Here is an 18570-nt window from a genome sequence, read left to right on the forward strand (position 1 = left end):
TTTACACAGGAATAAACACCTCCCCCCCCCCCACGCACTTTTTACAACTCTACAAGACATTGCCATCAAAGCATTGTTCTCCTGTGTTTTCTCTTTTCAGATCGCAGGAAAACTGACTTTTTTGAAAAGAGCCGAACAAAAATGCAATATGAAAAGGTGTAGGTCGCCTTAGCTGTATTCTTCCATCTTTCTAAGGGTACGGTTTTAACATATGGAGTGTGTCTATCACCATTCATCTTTTGGCTCACTTTTTTGGCCCTCTTCAGCCAACCTCCAGTGGACCACATACAAGGAGTGGATGTGACTACCCCACATGCTTTACACACAGGACATTTCCTCCGGCCCCCACCCTCAGCTGTTTCCTGAAGATCAGCTAAGGAGAGAATTATATATTGGTAGGGTCTTGGAGGGTTGGGGACGCAGGTGGCGCTGTGGGTTAAACCACAGAGCCTAGGGCTTGCTGATCAGAAAGTCGGAGGTTCGAATCCCCGCGATGGGGTGAGCTCCCGTTGCTCGGTCCCTGCTCCTGCCCACCTAGCAGTTCGAAAGCACGCCAAGTGCAAGTAGATAAATAGGTACCGCTCCGGCGGGAAGGTAAACGGCGTTTCCGTGCGCTGCTCTGGTTCACCAGAAGCGGCTTAGTCATGCTGGCCACATGACCTGGAAGCCGTGTGCAGACAAACGCCGACTCCCTCGGCCTATAGGGTGAGATGAGCACGCAACACCAGAGTCGCCTGCGACTGGACCTAACAGTGAGGGGTACCTTTACCTTTACCTTTTAGGGTCTTGGAGGGAGTGAAGAATTTGCAGGGGGGTAATCAGGCCCCTTTTATGGAGGCATGTCAGCCTCCCCACCTTAAATAAAAAAGTGTTTCTATATAAGTGATCTAAAAAGAATACTGCTTTTTAAAGCACAGGGTTAATATTTTGCTGATCTTTCAATTAGCACCAATGTATTTTAGTGGACACTTCAAAAAGTTATTCAAGTAACCATGCAATAGTCAATTAAAAAGTGTTTTAGTGCAAAGTATTGATAAAAATTGATATTAAAACTGCACATTTCTTTCCTCACATTGATATGTCATGTCCCTTAGTATGGTTAGAACATAGCAAAATGCATACAAAAGGTGCCTATCTCCCTAAAGTATGGGAATTCAGCTGAAATTCTGTGTGTAGTGCAGCTTATAGTGAAAGAGCAATGATTCAGTAGTGCTAGGAGCTTCCAATTTAGAAGCAAGATAAGAAAATGCATGGCGTAAGGGAGAAATACTTTTAATATTTGTGCACCCTTTTCAGGGTCTGCTAGTAGTCTGACCACAAGAATGCTGAAGTCTTCCTTTTGTTTGCTTCATCTAGTCAATTCTTGGACAAGGAATTGTTTATTTTGAGAAGTGTATTTTGCATGAGCAACATAGCACAAGAAAATTAATTGCTGCCTGGCAGATAGCTGGATTAGTCTTAGAGGCAATTCAAAAACTGGAAGTTTACTGCAGACATCTGGAAGGAAAACACATGAATATCTGTGTAAATGTTTTGTTCCCATTACTTCTTCCATTTGGTTGAACATTTTGTCCATCAACACAGTTCTTTTCAAATCTGAATCAATGATATGTGAAGGCAATTTTGCAACTTCACTAAAGTAGAACTATTGACATTTCAATTACTTAGCAGCTATTTCACTACATTCTAAATATTTTGGTGTATTTTTCACACACACACACACACACACACACACACACACAAGTTTTCATTCTGATTGTCAACACAGTATTCAAGGTGGTTTTCTCTCTTTTTCTTCTCTGTTTAGCAAATAACTTAAACCAACTCTAATCACTATCAATGTCCTCCCATCCCAAGACTTAAGGTTGCTTAGGTTCCCTGTCCAGTAATTTATATCTTAACCATGTAGTCAGCAGTGGTCTGACTAACCTCCTGGGGGACTCGAAAGGCAGCTTATAAATGTTTGAGTAGATAGACAGATAGGTGGAGAACCTGGAATGAGTTCTCATTACCGTTGTTGGCTTGAAGACCAACTCAGTGGCTGGCTTGTACAAAACACTGAATGCATTTAGGTTTTTAAGGCTGTAGTCCTTTGCCCACATACCTGTCATTAAGCCCCACTGAACTCAATTTGGCTTACTGATATTCTGAAGAGGCATGTATGAAACTGCACTGTAAAGCGCTACAAAGATTTGCAAAACCTGTAAACTCAACAGTTGTAACAGAGAAAGAGAGTCTCTCTCTCTCTCTCTCTCTCTCCCCCCCCCCCAATCTCATCTCATTCAGCCCCACTTAGTATAACAAATCTTTATTTTGCTGATTTTTTTTACCAGTTAATATTCTGGAAAATTGAAGTTGCCTATATCCCCCCTTCCCCACCCACCAATACAGTAAGAGATTAAATCCATCTCTTGGGATTTCCAGTGCAATCATATTATTCTGCTTTCATATTAAATAACTAATCAATTTAATGAAAATGGAGACAAAGTCTAATATTACAGTCCAAACATTGTACTGAAGCTATTTAATATATTCTAACAAATTAAAGTGATTTAAGCAAAAGCTGCATAACTGACCTTGCTGTAGAGGAAATCTCTAGAACTAGAACATCATTAAAGGCTATGGAGCCATAGTATAAATACTAATTTTTATGTCTTTTGTATTACATAGGTTTGCGCAGAATTAAACTAAATAGTTACAGGAAGCCAATATTATTTGAGTGTAGAGACTTGGGAGTTATAAAAAAAATCCCTATTTATACTATGCAAACTATGCATGCATTTACTGAATAAAGAAAAACCCATAACAGCTAAAGAACTAATTATAGGGCCAGCTCTAGGATTTGTCTTGTCTTGGTAAATGAACTGTTCTACTTATATCATTTCAATGAATTATTTCATTGCCACCCCAACTTTATTCTATCAATTCTCTCCCTTGCTTCCTCTTTTTCTTTCTCTCTTTCAGCAGACATGCATAGGATTGCACTGTTGTGCTATGCCTAATTCTGTTCCCTGGAGCCTTTGACACACTGCTGAGATTTTCAAGTGATTGTCTTATGCCAAGCTTCAGCACAGCCAACACAAGACATTTTGCCACAGATGTCATTCCCCTAAAAGCTCAAGCTGTAGACACTGACACGACACATTTTGACATGAGAAAACACTACCTGGGTATATAGCCACAGGATCTGCACTCTGCACATAGACAAAGGCAGCTTCTCATAAATGCAAATTGGTGTCCTCTTGAAGCGCAGCTCCAGGTACTGTCTCTACAGATTACCTTAAAAAGTGGATATGGTTTGTGAGGGAAGGAATAACCTATGAACCAGCTAACACTTTCTCTGCTGATCCATGTAGTCCAGCATTCTCCTCCATGGCAGGTCCCTAGCATCCACTACTCAGCATTTGGTATTCAGATATACTGTTTGTAAACACAGAGCTTCTATTTATCTGTCATGGCTAATATCTCCTAGATCGGCCCACCTCCATTAATTTGTCCAATTCCAAGCCACCCAAGCAGTAGCCATCACAACGTATTGCAAAAAGATAATGTGTTATGTGGGAAAGTATTTTCTGTCTGTCCTCAATCTGCCTCCCTGCCCAGAAAACTCACTGGCTGACCCTACATTTGAGATACATCTACAATCAAAAGAATAGGTGCTTGAAGACAAGTAATCAGGTCATATTGGCAAAGAAGATTGAGTACTAGTGAAATGGTCAAAGATGTGTATAGAATCTGACTCAGAGGGCTCCCTAGCCTAGCCCTGTTGCCTGAAGCTTATTGAGTATATCACTCACCCAAGCCAGCCAGTTTCTCTTTGTATGAAAGCTCAAAAACAGCAGATCTGCTTCACTGACCTGCCCAATGAGCTCCCACTTTGCTTTCTCTGCTTCAGCTAATCCCCCTCTGAACTCCTTCCAGTGACATCTCTCCAGTTCAAGTGCCTATGCACAGACAGGTAACACTCTCTCTCCCTCTGCCTTTCAGAGTCCAGCTCTTCATCTCATTCACAGGCTGAGATCCTATGCACACGAACCTGTGAGTAAGCTCCATTGAATACAACGGGGCTTTGCTTAGAAAGATGCATGCTTCTGCCACCCATGCCTCCAACATGCCTCACATTACTGAAAATTAGCCAAATATTAAATAGAGCAGGTTGTACTAAGGTGTCTGCAACAATGGATCACTAAGAAGAACCCATTTGTTTTAAGAGCAAACTGAATGAGACAAAATTGCTCCAAAAGACCGTATCTTCTCACAACCTGCACTGATGAACAGAAGCTCTAATTGCTAATTGTGGAGATGTAGCCGATTTAGTTGAAAATTGGTATCACCATCCTTTATAATAGTCAGAAAATAGCATTTAGGGGAACAAATTAAATAGGCACATATAATTTTGTTTTAATGGATAAAATGATGGTGTTTGAAATGGAAAATGTAAGACTGACTTGCCTTTGGCATGATTTTTGCAATGAGAGCGCCTAATACCTAAAATCAGCTCTGATGATGAACGGAGATTAAAAACAAAGGTAATGAAAATGTTGGTATTCTACAAAATAACCTTTTCATGAGATAACAGTATATGAAGATGAGATAGTGGTAAACTTAGTAGTTTCAGTTCAGGCTTCAGCATATGAATGAAGCCAGTACCTGTTTCATTTCATTAATGTGCTGACGGATAAGACCAGCTAATTTTGATTAGGAACAGATTCTGAGCTACTGTCTCACTTACAGGAGCAGGTACTCCTTAATGGAGCTGAAATATAGCATTAGTACAGAAAAAAATACACTATCACTCACTTCCTATCAAGGACAGCTAATAAAGTGCCCACCGGATGTTGTTACGACTCCCATCAGCCCCAGCCAGCATGGCCAATAGCCCATAGCTGTCAACTTACAGATTTGAAAATAAGGGACCAGCAGCCTTGAACCAGTTAAAAGGGACCAGATAATTTGGGAGAACAGCACCAGTTTTTAGCCCTTCGTTTCCAGAGGTTGCTGCTCAAGACACCAGCCGATGAAACACTGCAATTAAATAACTACAAGCAGCAACCACTTTTCGCGCAAAACAAAGTCCAAGCTACGAAGATGCTGCTGCAGTTCTGTATCTTTTCTCTTGTGCTCCATCTGCAGCTCTCAGTTCCATCAGGTGGGGCGGGAGGAAGGGGGGGGGAAATAGCGCCCGAAGTAAACCCGCAGATCAGACCATCTATGCTAGTCTACCACTACAAACCTATGGGAGAAGCGCTTGCGGTCCTTCCCTTGTAGCCCTTGGAACACCTGTCCGCGCCTCCGCCTCCGCCTCCTCCTCTTCCTCCTCTCTCTGAACTGCTTTCTCTATGGTTGCCCTCACTGTCCTCTCAAGGCTTCTCAGCAATTCATAGACTATGCCAGGCTGCCCATCTCATTTGGGTCCTTTGGCGGCACAGCTGCAGTACGGCCTAGTGGGAGCGGCGGTGACGGGCAGAGGGGACGCCCCAGGCAGAGACGCAGGGAGGGGTTTCCAGGGGCCGAGGCTGGTGAGAGGAGGCCAGAGGGGGGCGGGCCGGGCAGCCAAGCAATACAGTTGGAGCCTTCCTCCTCCCTGGCCGGCAGGGAGGGAGGGAGAGGAGCTGCTTCCTTTGAAACCCGAGAAATTTAAGGGACATCCATCAATAAGGGACAGCAGCAGGGCATGGCACTGGGATAAGGGACTGTCCCTCCAAATAAGGAACGCTTTACAGCTATGCAATAGCCATGGATGAGGAAGTTATAGTCAAGAAACATTTGGTGGGCACCACATTGGCTACCCTTGGTTACATATCTTTTGATAGTGAAGGTAAAGGCCATATATTTAAAGCACCCCCGACAAAAAAAAAGAATCCCAGGAACTGTAGTTTTCATCCAAAGAGCCACAATTCCCAATACTACAGTTCCCAGGATTTTTATATTACATTTACTCTCAAAAGTGACCGAGTTTCAGACTGTCAAATAATCTGACTAAGGGGCAAATGTCTTTCCTCTTCCCCATACTCTTTTGCGATGTCCAAAGTGAAACTTTCATCCCGCCTGCCGCCATCCCCTGCCATAGTGAGACACACTGACTTGCAATGCTGGACAGCTTGTACATGTCTTTGCAGGGCGAGGCGCAAAAGTTATATTTTGGAATTTGCAAATGACGTAACACAAACACACAATGGAAGTTACTTCCACAACATGGGAGTGGGGAAGCAAATATGTGGCAGCAGGAGCATTTCTTTAGTAACATAAACAAATAAACTCTTAATAGGCATATGGAGCTTGAGGATGTAAAAGTTCACTTTTTGGGGTGCTATGCACCAAAATGGACAGAGCTTTAGCAGGTGCAGTCATAGTAATCATCCTCGAAGTACTATGTGAGTCAATTAATGCAGTGAGCAAATAGCCTCTTTATATTCTCCACCCTATTTGTGGCCAGAGAAAGTACACGGGGTAGGGGCACATCATTTCATTACATTTCTCAAATAGTCATTACCATCCGCAGTGGCTGTCGCAGAGCTTCTCTCTCTTTTCCTATCTCTCCCCATTCTGCCCCCACACACCAATTGCTACTGCCACAAGTAACAGAAACAGTCAGACCACTATTGCTGCATTCACTGAAATGCCAGATTCACATCATCAGCTTAAAATGCAGTGAGGTCACTTCCTCCCACTGCATTTCAAGTCACACTTGTGCAGTGTTGTTCACATCAGAGAGGGGGCAGGAATGTCTTCATGTGACCCACATGGCCTTTTGGGTTTCCCTGCCTCTGCAACTCTCTCCCCCCACAGCTCCAACTGATGTGTGGCTCATCTGTGCGTGTGCAACTGCTGTCTCAAATGCACACACCTTTCTTAAGAAGGAAGTGGACGCGGCTTACGTTTTCAAGTCAAACTGAAAATGATTTGAGAAAAACGCAGCAGTTGCCAATAAACTACAGGACTGATATTAATTGTGGCTAATGAGTGAACTGGATGAGTAGTAAGTGGTCATGTGAACATGCCCCTAGTGCCATTCCAGGGTGCTTTGGGGAAGATGATGGCAACCCGCAACATAAAAAAAAATGGTGGAGAAAATTATGTGAAGTGTTCTTTGCTTTTTAGAAAAAGACAAATCTCAATTTCTCTCTCAAAAAAAAAAAAAAAGTCTTAGAAATTTCAGCTCAGTTCTCAATGGGACACACTGGTGGGTGGTAGTTCTGTCTCTTTAAAAATTCTTATAGGAAGAAAAGCCTGTCCTTTTTGGAATATGTTCATCTTATTTATCACTTTATAATGTCGGCCACCTTATGATTTACATGGGGAATTTCACTTTGTTCCTAGAAAAGTGAAAGAAAGGAAATTGAATATTTGAGAGACAAAAGAGTGGCAGCAGGGGCAAAGAGTGACTGCAGCTTGTGCATAGCTATGAAAGGAATGCATCTGAGTTTTGTTGGAAAGACAACATTTGCGGTTCCATGGGGAGCAAGTGCTTTGCACTTCTGCTAGAGTGAGCCCCATCTGGGCTGAGAAAATGATCAACAGTGACAAGCTTCTGGGAAAAGCCTTGTCATGTTCTCCCAGCTGCAGGAAGAAATCATGATCTGGGGCTGCTTGAGGGAAAATATGTGCAAAGTGCCTCCTAAAAACCTAGCACACTTTGCTTTTTGAGAAAGAAAAAACCTGCTAAAGTAATTGATGTGCGGGGAAACACAAGAATGCATGATCTCCTTGCCTAGCGAACATCCAGTAACCTATATTCAAATTTTTATTTTTATTTTGTTAGGGTTTTGTGTGTCACTGCAACAATCTGCCTTTATCAATGGATACAGCTGGGGGAGGCCAACGTCAACCACAAAATATATTTTCAGAAGATAGAAAAGTAGTGTCATGAAACTGAGAAAACTGAAGAAGGTAAAGGATGAATTTACCAGGCAGAAGTGCTACAATGGTAGGGGTAGTAATTAGTGAGGGCAGAGACAGTCCCTCTCATTTTTAAATTTACATGTGATTATTGCACCAAACAGCTGTTTTGTAATATACTGCAACCAGAAATGACTGTGTTTTATCAGAACTAAACAGCACAGAACATATTATAGAATACTGAGCACATGAGCACCAGCAGAGTTGAGAATTAGTTAGTTAGAATTAGGGATAGAATCAGTTTGCGTTCACTCAATTTTTCCAGTCTTAAATTGCAGCATTTTGTGAACTTTTTTTACTGAAAACTCAACACTTTACTGTGAACGCCTTCTAATAAGCACATTTTTATATGCAGTTTTGATTAACAAAAACATTTTTTCAAGCAATTCCCGCCCCCCCCAATAGAATGTACTTTTGTATGTTATCTTCACTAATGTCTTCTTTTTATTTCAACTTTCCCCCAAGATATGCATTTTTGTAAACAGTGTTTGGTCAGAGAACTACACTGCAAAATTCAGATAATGTAAGCATAAATTTCATAGGCTGGCTATGCTTCGCTTTGCATAGTGTTTCGGAAAGTGGGAGTCTGATATTTGGCTTTAAATGCACACAGAATCAAATTAGAATGGAGCACTCTGTTAGATCACTTAGGAGGATCTAGGCAGAGCTTAGGAAGGCAGAGGCAACTGCACTCCTGGGTCCAAGGTCAAGAGGCTACTCTAGAAGGCTGCGAGAGGGTTGCAGAGCAGCAGCAACCAGACAGGTGGACAAAACAGAAAGTCGGAAAACTCAAAAGCAGAGAGGCAGGAAGTCCAGAAGAAAGGTGAGCAAGCTAAGAAACATCTAAGGAGTTGGCACACAGACAAGACCTTACATGGAGGCTGCGGGGCCATTTATCTGAACTAGGCCTATTTCTTACCTCTGTTATTCACAGAGAATGGTGTGTTTTTTAAGATACAATAGATCCTGGACCCTAGTCTCTGCCCTTATAAATGGTTTAACAATGCCTGACTTCCTTCAGCAAACCAGTAATGCTGATGCACAATACTTCCTGAATTAAATGTAGGCTAATATTGGTACTGCTTAAGCCCGATGGTAGTGAATGTGTTTGAGCAGACTCCATCTCAGAGTCCATTTGCTATTAACAAAGCAAATTATAATTAGTAATTTGCCTTGTGGGGCACTGACATACTTAGATTGCTGCTGCCTCCCAAGTGATAACGCCACCTGTTTGGTTATAATAATATCATTCCAAGGCTTTCCAATGAATGAATAAGGACAAGGAAAAGTATTCTTGGTCTTGCCTATTTATAAATGCTTTGCTCCTGCGAGTTAGCCTTGTCAAATTTGATTCTCATGAAATGCTTTGGAAAATACCCAGCATGCCGCAGCCTCAATATAGACTGAGAAGATACTAAATGTATGTGAGGCACTGCAGCCAACCAGTTCCCTCCCTCGCCCCTTCTATTTATCTAAATGAAATAAAATTCTTCTCTGTAGAAGGCTCAAAGTGGAACAGAAAGGGATATTCAGATGTGGGGGCTGGCAAAGGAAGAATAAGTTCTTGATCCAGGAAATCTATATCTCTATAGTTCTATAGCTGTGACTTTGCATTTATGTGCAGAACTCAAGTGCTCTCACTCCTACAAAAAAAAAAAAGGCAGCAGAAATAGTTTCATTGTAATGTTTCTGTCGGGATGGGAACATTTGCAGAGGGTAATTTATAGGGTACTTAACTCTTCCTCATTTGCCAATACTCCACAGCAAATGCTCACTTTTCTGGAAATGTTCAAGTGTCTGAAACCAGACGTAAGCTCAGCTGGAGGGGCGAAAGCCTCAGTTGCTATTTGCAGGGAGGAGTCAGTAGGTTTGATTGATTGATTCTGCTCTGCGGGTGCTCTCTTGCCCCAATCTTTGCATTGCCTTTTAAAATCCAGTGCATGCTTTCCCCCTTAATCCCAGAATTCACTGAACTTGCTTCATCATATACCTGCATTTCACCTGCTTGTTTCAGGAACACACAGCTCAGGATTCCATATATTTGTGGTTAAATCCCAGAAGCTGTAAACATTGGACATTTTGGTCATCTGAGGCACATAGCCAGTGGGGAAAGAGATTTGGATGCCCATGGTGTTTGAGGAGTATGAGCGCGTACAGCTTTTTGGGGGGAGTACAACCGTTTTCGGAAGCAAAACAATTCTGGCAGGCAATTCAGATGGCAGAACACTGGAAAACTTCGGAGACTTTGGGGATTCCATGGGCAGGAGGCAAGGAAGTGAAAGGTTCTGTAATTGAAGGGGGTAAATAAACTTTTTACTTTTTTTCCAGACTAGGCATACCAAAGGCTAAGTTCTACCCTTTAGACTCTCTCTAGCCCTGGAATGCTTTCCAGGAATCCAAGGCAAATACAGACATACATATTGCACTTTGCAGATATTGTTCCTCGTGAAGGTTCAGCTGCAAGCAGCCCAGCCACTTCCAGAGAAAGGAAGCTCCCCGCACCCTGCACCCCGCCACTGCCCCTCTTCTGGTCACGGGAGTGGAGCTAGCTAGAGGCAGGTTTCAGGGGGGAATCTGGCTTAACAGACTACAGTATAGTGTAAACGTAACTTTTATATGCACTGGGAAACTATATATGTGTGTGTGAGAGAGGGAGAGGGAGAGGGAGAGGGAGAGAGAGAGAGAGAGAGAGAGAGACTCACTTTATTTCAATATCTCTGAGGTGTGCCTGTACAGTGATACCTCAGGTTACATTCGCTTCAGGTTAAATACGCTTCAGGTTACAGACTCGGCTAACCCAGAAATAGTGCTTCAGGTTAAGAACTTTGCTTCAGGGTGAGAACAGAAATCGGGCTCCGGTGGCACGGCAGCAGCAGGAAGCCCCATTAGCTAAAGTGGTGCTTCAGGTTAAGAACAGTTTCAGGCTAAGAACGGACCTCCGGAACGAATTAAGTACTTAACCCGAGGTACCACTGTACCTATAAGGGAAACCAGAGTCAGCACTCAGCTCGCTTCTCTCTCACCGGAGACTAATGAAGCTTACGTTTCTCAATCCAGCCTTACTCAATTTACAAGGGGAAGCAGAGAGTAGCACCCAGCTTACCTGTCTCTCTCCAGAGACCACTGCAGCTTTCTTTTCCCTAACTAACCCCACTCATAGCATGACTAGGCACAGGAGGGTTAGAATAATCCTTAGACCTTTGGCACGAATACTCCCAAGGCACCAACAGCCAAATTATAGGAAGCTTATTAATAAATATGAAGAAAGGAGAGGACAGATGAAGAGGAAGAGCGTTGCTTCAAGAAATTAACAAGAGTAGCACTGTTGGTAGTCAAGTGAGATGATGGACATTGAGGGACATGGAGTGACAAAGGGCCCTTTTGATCCAGGTGGGTTTTGACCGAAAGCTGGCTGTGTCCCACCAATCACAAGTCAGTCACAGCCATCAGGTGATTTTACACCTTTTGGAAGCTGGGAAATGGCCATCATGGTGTTAATGATTTCTCCATCTCTCTGCCAGACAGAAACTGATACTTTGTGTATTCCGGGAATGACACTATGTGGGAATAGTGGAAAGAGAAGCTGCTGAATTGCAACTCATTACCAAACTTAAAACCATGGAGAAACCTGGTTTGAACAAAGACATTGGATTCTTATCCCATTATACATGACTAAGCCATTTCTCACCTTCTCACCCCTTGCCTTTTCCTGTAAGACCCATTACAGTCGTTAAGAGTCGTCAGCAGGCTCATCCCAGCTATCTGCCTATCTCCCATTCCCACCACCCTTCTGAGTAATACCCCTCCCCACCTTCTCACTATATAGAAGGATCTGGCAACTTCTGTTTCAGTGTATCTGAAGAAGTGTGCTTGCACACGAAAGCTCATACCAAGAACTAACTTAGTTGGTCTTAAAGGTGCTACTGGAAGGATTTTTTTTATTTTGACTATGTGGGAATGTTAAAGATAGTAGGAAAGGATATATTGAATAAGTATTATCCTTCCTTCACTCACGCTAATGAAGTGATGTAGCAGAGCAGTTTCCTCTCAATATAGCTGGAAGCTAGTTTGCAGATTCATTTGAATCTCTTAGTTAAGATTATTTCCTGGTGTCCCCTTTATTCCGTCTTAAAAGAATAAAGGAAATATCAACAACCTCAGATATGCAGATGACACAACCTTGATGGCAGAAAGTGAGGAGGAATTAAAGAACCTTTTATTGAGGGAGAAAGAGGAGAGCGCAAAATATGGTCTGAAGCTCAACATCAAAAAACCGAAGATCATGGCCACTGGTCCCATCACCTCCTGTCAAATAGAAGGGGAAGAAATGGAGGTAGTGAGAGATTTTACTTTCTTGGGCTCCATGATCACTGCAGATGGTGACAGCAGTCACGAAATTAAAAGACGCCTGCTTCTTGGGAGAAAAGCAATGGCAAACCTAGACAGCATCTTAAAAAGCATAGTAATCACCTTGCCAACAAAGGTCCGTATAGTAAAAGCTATGATTTTCCCAGTAGTGATGTATGGATGTGAAAGCTGGACCATAAAGAAGGCTGATCGCCGAAGAATTGATGCTTTTGAATTATGGTGCTGGAGGAGACTCTTGAGAGTCCCATGGACTGCAAGAAGATCAAACCTCTCCATTCTTAAGGAAATCAGTCCTGTGTGCTCACTGGAAGGACAGATCGTGAAGCTGAGGCTCCAATACTTTGGCCACCTCATGAGAAGAGAAGACTCCCTGGAAAAGACCCTGATGTTGGGAAAGATGGAGGGCACAAGGAGAAGGGGACGACAGAGGAGGAGATGGTTGGATAGTGTTCTCGAAGCTACCAGCATGAGTTTGACCAAACTGCGGGAGGCAGTGGAAGACAGAAGTACCTGTCGTGCTCTGGTCCATGGGGTCACAAAGAGTTGGACACGACTAAACGACTAAACAACAGCAAAAGAATAAAGACACAAGAGTCTTTCTGAGTAAAGTAACAAAAAGATTACTCACATTTCAGTTCACTATACGATTCCTGAAAGGCAGACTTTACTTGGTAGTTACATAAAGAAACTGTGAGTTCATCTCATAGGGAGACTGAACTCGTGCTGCTGGCTGAGAGTCAGAAGATAGCAAAATTACATTAGGATAACAAAATGGCTGCAGGAGAGCAACATGGCAGCAAAAGAGCAACAAGTAAGAGAGCAAGTGAAGCTAGACAAAGTAGACTGAGAAAATGGTGACATGACTTGGCTCTTTTATGGAGTCAGCCCATCTCCCAGATCACATGCAGGGGGAGGATGCTCCAGACCAGTGGAACAGGAAGTTACACTGACCCGATGTCCCCCTGCCTGTGCCCCCTCTAGGGAAATAAGGAATGTTGCTTTTGGCTGTACCAATGGATTACATCCCACACATCACCTTTCTGCTAAGGGTGAATAGAAAACAACAGATCCTGACCCTTACTGCAAGTATTAGAAAATAATTTTTTGGTAGTCAGGAGAGTTTTGCTACACAGAAGAAGGAAAATGGAAAGAGAGTTAGGTGTTGAATTTAGATGAGTTATTTGCTAGTTATTAAGTTTACTCTCCAGCTAATTTAAGTTTGACACACCTTCTGTAAAATACAATATGATTTGTTAAGCTATACAAAGCATCCTGGTATATTTCTAAATTCTATGATTAAAAAATAAAAAGAATTAATGATATTTCATGAAAAGTTATTATGGTGACTTGCTGTATTGTTGCTATTTCCTTGTGCTGTTCTTAGAAATGTTTTATCTTGTACACTGCTTTGATGGCTTTATGTTATGAGGCAGTCTATAAATTTGTTAAATTATACACACACACACACACACACACACACACATATATGTGCTGTGATATATGCTATAGTATCCCCACTCCCCACCTCAACTACCTTAATGCTTTTAGTAGTTCTCCATTGTCAAGAGGCTCTGTAGTGGTGCGCATTTAAAAACCACAAATTGTGTTATTCCAGCTTCATTACATCCTTATCTTCAGTTCTCAGGAGCCACGGGTGTGCTGAGAAGGGGCTCCTCAAGTTCACTCTTGCAGCAGGCCAGCCCAGGATTAAGCTTAAGCTGCCAAATGTACTATAGGGGCACAACTGCTGATCAGGTGTGAAATGCTTGGGCTGCTGCAGGTAAGATAAATGTGCTAAACTGAGAGTGACAACTCAACTAACTGCCAAAACATAGAGAGCCAGTTGGCACTAAAGAGGAGAAAGCCGAGCTGAGAATACTGTTTGTCTAACCTCAAGAAACAGAAAACTAAGGAAGTCCATCTTCTTCAAGAGTCCACAGATTTAAAAGGGGGACATGTGCTTAAACTTCCTTTCTCTTATCGGATACCACTCCTGAATACTCTACTTTAAAAACCAATACGGTGTTGGTTCTTTTGGTTAAAAATATAGGGGTGGGGGCGAGTTGCAGGGTAAAGTCAGCTAGCACACCCTCCTCTCCCTGTCCAAGAAAAACAATGTGTAGATTTATCCTCACAGGGAGAATCCCTTTGTGCACATCACTGTATGTGCACAGGGTCATGTCACACAGGTGCTGAACCCACTGCCAGTGAGAGAGCTTGGCAGACATATACATTGGTACATACATATAACACTGCAACCCCTCAAACCATCCTTTCAATACCTGAGTGAGTGCCTGTGAATGTGAAATCCAGTTGAAAACAGCAGAGGACTCTCACTTGTAAATCCTATTGAAATGATATGCTTTTAAAAAGCCTCTCCTCTTGTGAAGAGGGGAGGGGTTGTGGGCGGGACCCGATGTCTGCCTCATGCAGGGGGCGTTGCCCCCTGCTCCCCCCCCCGCTCACCTGGCTGGCACACCTCGCCCACAGGTAAGCCCCCAATTGGGTGGCTTGGAGGGGGCGGGGTTTGCAGCTCAACTTGCTGCTGCGCCAGCCATGCGGCCTCATTTTCCGCCTTCCCGTCGCGAGTCACCCACCCTCCACTCCCTTAGAGCTCAGGGTTTTGGTTTTTCTCTTGGCCTTTTGTTGTTGTTTAGTCGTGTCCGACTCTTCGTGACCCCATGGACCAGAGCACGCCAGGCCTCTTGGCCTTGCTATGGACCTTAGGTTGGTCGCCCAGGTTGTCCAGGGGGCCTGGTAGGAATTTTTCCATTTGGCATTAGGCCTTTTGGTTTTTTCGCCTACCTCGTAGCAATCGTCACAACTTTCTTGGTATTGGTGGGTAGGTTAGGCATTGGAATGTGTTTGTAGTGTGTGGAAGGGCTAGGTGTGGCCATCGCTTACGCCTTCAATTTTGGGTATTCCGTTAAAGGAATCTGGCGGTCATGGATCCTGTCCGATGCCTGTTTGGCGGGGGGCCATGGCACGACCCTCGGTGACATCAGGGGAGAGCTTATAGTTGTATTAGCATCAACAGGCTCCACCTACCGGTGAATAAACCCCCTTTTTAGGCTCACCCCTCTTCGAGTGGGTGGAGTCAATTGTCGTGATCCAATGCCTAAGCCAATACCTTTTCACTTGCTGTAATCAATAAAGTTGTGGCCTTTTCTTGCTCATTAAACTTATATTACGTGTCCGTGTGTCTTCATTTCACTAAGCGGGGATTGGGTCCTCAAACCACAATAAATTTCTAATGGAGAACAGTGAATGAGTTGGCTGGATCGCCACAGGGTGTATTTTCCAAAGCTTTGGGGCCAGCACTGCACCACAGGGTGTATTTTCCAAAGCTTTGGGGCCAGCACTGCAGAGGCTCTGTCACAGTATGGTGTGATCAATATGGTTTTTCTGTATGTTTTCTGCCATGCATGACTTGTTTGAGTAAAGGGCTTTACTGTACTGAGTGAAGAGTGGGAAAAGTTTTCTTGATTGCATGCAGGTCATCAATATGGGCAGTGAATATTTCAGGCCAGGTTCTAAAGAGATCTGTGAGCACCCACAAGTGCTTCTGAAGCATTTCTAATTCCTGCTGCTGCTCACAATCCTGTGTGCCACATCAGAGACCATTTCCACAGTTCCCAAGAGTTCGGGAGCACCTTCTTGTGAGGCACAAGGGGGTTGGAAAGGAAAGCTTGGAAGCCTTGAAAAACACATAGGAGATCTCATTGGATTCCAACCTCAGTCTTTTTGGTTCAACTGGAATTCCCTTAAACATGGCTTGCACCATTTTTTGAAATGCATTTTTGGTCTGGAAGGAAACTAAAATGTATGATTAATGGTAGTTTAAAATCCTGGGCCAGGATCACAAAAACCCCCTTCTGAAACAGGGTTTGTAAGTTAAGAGAACGTTAGCTTTGTGTTTCTTGAACAACTGCTTCTCCCACCACTGCCAAACCTCCCACCTCTGTCCTATGCTACATAGAAATTTGCTATTGAAACAGATTTTCAAGAGCAGAAGAAATGTCAACAGTTCCCCTGAGCTCATGGAAGCATGTTGAATGAGCTTGTGGCTATTTGCACTTGCTGTGGTTTTCAGTTAATGTAAGTAAGGCAGCTCTTCTGAATGAGGAAGGGCCATACCTCAGTGGCAGAGCACATGCTTAGCCAAATCCAGTCCTTGGCCTCTCTTCGTAGGGTCATGAAAACCCCTGATAGAACCCTTGGAAAGCCACTGTCACTCACTAAACTAAAGAACACTGAGCGAGAACAAAAAAGAATTATAATTGCTGCTAGCCAATTTACTACAGAGTAAATTTTGTGGACAAGAGTCTACTAAGCTGGATGACAGTGTGACAAAATATAAACAGTTTTCTGTGTTCCAAAAAAAAGTTATTCTGAATTTAATTAGCACATTTATACTAGCCAATAGCTCTGATCATGAGCTACTCACATGTAAGGCATAGGCTATGGAACGGGGATGAGGAACCTGTAGACTTCCAGATGCTGTTGCACTCCAATTCCCATCAGCCCCTGCTAGCATGGCCAATAGTCAGGGATTATGGTGGTTGTAGTTCAGCAACATCTGGAGGACACCTGGTTCCTCATTCCTAAGGTGTATAGCATGGAGCAAGGCTGCACGTTTAGCCTCACCCCTGACATCACACCGTATTCTTTCAACAACCATGTGTGGTGTATAGCTGTTTGTAAAGAAAGCCTAGTATGCTCCTGATTAGGTGTTCGAATTGAATGGATCCTTATTTGTCAGCAGGAGCTAACACATCGGATTTCCTATGCACAACAAAAAAGCAGGTGCAATATCAGGGCTCTACACACTATGTACGTGCACTTTGTACATGACTTATGAATGGATAGGGCTAGTATCACTTCCTAATTTGAAAGAAATAGCAGTTCTCTTTTTTCATTTTGGCACCAAATTAATACCCTGAAAATGGCTGGATTCTATTTTCTTGTGAACATAAACAATCATGTGGGTGCAGGCAGATGTGTTGCTGTTGGGTGCTAAGCTAACATAAATGCTCAAATAATTAAGCACTTTTTTTAGTCTTTAAGTTTCAGGGATAATGCTGGAAAAAAACAATTAAAGCTTCCTAGCACAAAAGCATTCTTATACTTCATTCCTTAATTAAAAGGGCAAAGATAGCTATGTTAGTACTACATTATTGTTGGTAATTAATGAATTAATTATCTTTAGCCTTTGGGTAGATAGTCTAAGTATGTTACTTAGTGATATCAATGGGATTTACTTTCAAGTAAATGTGTTTAGGATTGGTATGCAGGATAGATATCTAGTTAGTAAAGCTGAAAATACAAATTATTCATAAAATATAGCAAACCACTTTGGGTTTAGCTGTTTATAACATGGGTAGGCAAACTAAGGCCCGGAGGCCGGATCCAGCCCAATCGCCTTCGAACTCTGGCCTGCGGACGGTCTGAGAATCAGCATGTTTTTACATGAGTAGAATGTGTCCTTTTATTTAAAATGCATCTCTGGGTTATTTGTGGGGCATAGGAATTCATTCATTCCCCCCCCCCAAAAAAAAAATATCGTTTGGCTCCCCACAAGGTCTGAGGGAAAGTGGACTGGCCCCCTGCTGAAAAAGTTTGCTGACCCCTGGTTTAGATCAATCATTAAGCAATATGTTTCTATATATATGAAACTGAGTGTCTTCTTTACAACAAACCTTGGTTATAGCTCATGGCTAGAGAGGAAGGGGTGTATGTATTTCAATAAAAAGGTAAAGAGCAGAGTTGACATTCTGTAGGCATTTGTTAGAGTTGCTGTAAGTCTTCCTCTGATGCACACAAAGAGGTCACAGTGGTTGTGCTAATGGTCTTTGCCTTACTTCCCTTTGTCTAAAACAGGAAGGAGGAATTCCTCTACCTGTTCCATTGGCAATTAGCCATTGGTGTCCTTTCAGAGAGCATTGAATGGAACCCTCTGCAGTGGTGATTTATGATTTCAAACTGCCTCTATCCAAATAAATAATAAGCACTACAAATTTACAATTGAGTGTCTATTGATTATGTAATTGAAGGCATGTTTCATTGTGACAAATTCAGATTCTTTTAGTTGTGCTAACTACAACAATAATGTCATAATGTGCTGTTTTATACCCAGTTTTGAGGCTACTGAGTCATAATTGGCTTAATCTGGAACCAGAACTACTTAAGTCATAGTGCAAGATGAATTCGCAAGTAACTAAAAATATACTGCCTTGGCTCTGTGAATAAAATGTCATAGAATGACAAAGTATAGGAATATATTGGCTGGAAGACTCAATCTCC

General features: G+C 42.8%; 1 long non-coding RNA gene across 2 annotated transcripts in view; it reads right to left on the reverse strand.

Annotated features, from left to right (window-relative positions):
• The window catches only part of LOC308477912, a 127770-nt gene that overhangs the window by 41464 nt on the left and 67736 nt on the right, over positions 1-18570 (reverse strand). The window contains exon 4 of one of the 2 annotated variants that reach the window (XR_013986738.1): positions 1376-1497. The exons of the other annotated variant lie outside the window; for it this stretch is intronic. This is a non-coding gene — a long non-coding RNA (uncharacterized lncRNA). Of the gene's footprint in view, positions 1-1375; positions 1498-18570 lie in introns of those variants that run through there. 2 annotated transcript variants of the gene reach the window in all.

The sequence above is a fragment of the Podarcis pityusensis genome (genome assembly GCF_964106645.2).
Source record: "Podarcis pityusensis genome assembly, chromosome: 5".
Lineage (NCBI taxonomy): Eukaryota > Metazoa > Chordata > Lepidosauria > Squamata > Lacertidae > Podarcis > Podarcis pityusensis.